Genomic DNA, 2,500 nt, shown 5'->3' on the forward strand with positions numbered 1-2,500 from the left:
AATGTTGTGCAGCTTGACATGAAATATGACATATTTTGTAATGGTATCTTAGAAAATACATTTGAAATACAATTAAGCTAAATTCAGGGGCGGACCCCTCGAAAGAAAAAGGTTCCCCACCCCTGGCCTAGGCAGTATGTATCAACCTAAAATTCCTGTAACTCTCTGCAGAACTGCAGGAGATGACACTGGAGGACCAGGTCTGGTCTGCTAGAGTAGCGGAACAGGCATGGTGTCCCATCTCCAGCAGGAACACCTGGGATACCTGTGGGAACTGCTCAGACATGCCGACCAGGAGAGGAAGTGCTGCGGTCCGGACCCACCAGCTCACTTTTTTAAACAAAGTCATTACTTGTAAATAAATGTAAAGCTTACACATTCAATTGGTTTAGGCACAGAGTTTTACGGGGTTTTTTTTATTTTATTTTTTACATGTTTCAGTATGTCAAGTGCAAATTCTTACTTTGTTTAGTAATACAAATAAAAAAAAAACTGAAAACAGAGTCAGCACTGTATTTTTATATCAAGAATAGAAAGATTCTCACAACAACAAAGTTAAAAGTAACATTAAAGGGACACTGTGCAGGAAATGGTCAAAAAAGGTACTGCAACTATGCTGCTTACTGAAATTGGGCTGCCTATTGCCAAATTTGATTTTAACATGAAAGTTTAAGTATTAAACAAATATTTTCGAGTATGGTCCAAGTACAGTCATTTTTGGAAATTCAAAATGGCGGACAATGGAGAAGATCCCCCTTTTCATGTTTGAAAAGTGCAATTTTTCCAGTCATAATGAATACTTAATTTGATGCTGGTGGTAAGTATTCATGAAAAAGGTAACATTAGTGAATGGGCAGCATGAATTCTGGAAATAAACAACTAAAAATCTCACACAGTGTCCCTCTAAAGAAATGTACATGTTTGTCACTACAGCCCAATAAGCATATTTATTGTCTTCAGGATGTAGGTGGTCATGAGGTGCAGCCATCATGGTCTATCAGCAGCTGCTTGGAACCCCGATCCTGTAGAACGAGAGCACATTTCCAGATGTATGCACATAGTGCTATTACATTATATGGTCAACAATAAGTGTTATTGTAGATGATGGCGCACAAAGTTGCACATGTGAATATAAGCAACTGTCTCACATAACATGAAATCTTAATTGAGAAAAATGGAACCGGTTGAAAAATATTGTGCATCACAGTATAGATTGGATACGGTTTAGGTTTGAGGTACTTTGGTAGACACACAGCTGTCCAAATATTCTTCATTTTGGTTCTAATTGATGTAATCAACTTCCAGTCAACAAAAAGACATACCGGTATGTAAGTCAAGTAAGATCTAACACATCAGCTAAAGAAGGCTTTGAGTCAACATACACAACCAACGTACCCTTAAACTAGGAACCTACTGACCTTTGCCCAAGACCTTTGTCTCTTTACTCAGTGCACTTACTGAATTCAAAGATGGCAAAAGTATGAAATCAAAGCACAATTTCAACATGCAACTGTACTGATCATGATACCCTGCACTTGTCAGTACCTAATAATGCAGCATGTGTTCATTCAGCCTTTTTCTAAGATCCTGGGCATTCTAATAAGGACATGGATTTGTATACATATTGTAACGACCTGTTGTTTAGGGTTATGTTTGGCTGCACTGTTTTATACTCTTGCTGTGTCAGGAGATAAATAAACCCCTCTGAGGAATATCACCCTCTGTCCTTGTCCCTCTGAGTGCCGTTCTGCTCCAATGTATTTTAAGAGTATATTAACATGCTCCAAATACCATGATATCCTAAGTTATTGTTGTACGGTGTCTATTGATGTTGCATAGCTTGAAAACATGGCATTTTGTGTTGTTTTAGATCTTTGAAAAAGCCCAATAGAATATCATCTCAGAAAGGGCCACACAAAAGTACATGTTGTTAATGTATTTACAAGTTAAGAGTAGCATGAGAAAAACTGCATATTGAAATTGGCAATAGTTGTCTTCCATAAATATAGGAAATAACACACATTGTGGTCGCACAATAGCACATGAGAACTGATACTCACCATCAGAGCTCTAGTTTCTGTTCAGTCTGACGTTCAGATTCATCATCACTGAAAAGAAACAAACGGCAGAAAGATGGAGGAGGAAGTGAGAAAGACACACACAAAACGCACACACCATCGGTGCCAGGTAAACAGTTTTAAAATAAAGACTGTAGGTTATGTTTCACCTGAAATGGCCGACAATAACGGGACAGGCATCAATTTGGGTTTTTGGAAGTTGGTGCAAGCCCTCCTTCATACCTGCACAAATGGATGTAGGCCTACGGTGTTAGATTCAGATATAAAACCAAGATTTCCAGAAGGTAGGCTACTAAATACATCTCTAAAACTATTTTTTTTATAGTCAATACCAAAAGTAGACACTGACTGTGAATAGACAACAGATCTCAGACCATGTCGTACAACTACATTAGTCTCAGTAGCCAACTCGGTGCACGTTG

At 38.3% G+C, this 2,500-nt stretch overlaps 1 protein-coding gene and 2 long non-coding RNA genes across 3 annotated transcripts in view; 2 read left to right on the plus strand and 1 right to left on the minus strand.

Moving 5' to 3' along the window:
* LOC134450223 (uncharacterized) overlaps positions 1-411 on the plus strand; it is a 2,361-nt gene extending 1,950 nt beyond the window's left edge. The window contains exon 3 of the long non-coding RNA XR_010035039.1: positions 172-411. This is a non-coding gene — a long non-coding RNA (uncharacterized LOC134450223). The remainder of the gene's footprint in view (positions 1-171) is intronic.
* dab1a (DAB adaptor protein 1a) overlaps positions 1-2,500 on the plus strand; it is a 184,071-nt gene that overhangs the window by 54,947 nt on the left and 126,624 nt on the right. The window lies entirely within an intron of this gene.
* LOC134450224 (uncharacterized) overlaps positions 933-2,500 on the minus strand; it is a 1,737-nt gene continuing 169 nt past the window's right edge. Inside the window, exons 2-4 of the long non-coding RNA XR_010035040.1 lie at positions 2,228-2,300; positions 2,061-2,108; positions 933-1,022 (exon numbers count right to left, since the gene is read on the minus strand). This is a non-coding gene — a long non-coding RNA (uncharacterized LOC134450224). The remainder of the gene's footprint in view (positions 1,023-2,060; positions 2,109-2,227; positions 2,301-2,500) is intronic.

Source organism: Engraulis encrasicolus, chromosome 6 (genome assembly GCF_034702125.1).
Source record: "Engraulis encrasicolus isolate BLACKSEA-1 chromosome 6, IST_EnEncr_1.0, whole genome shotgun sequence".
Classification (NCBI taxonomy): domain Eukaryota; kingdom Metazoa; phylum Chordata; class Actinopteri; order Clupeiformes; family Engraulidae; genus Engraulis; species Engraulis encrasicolus.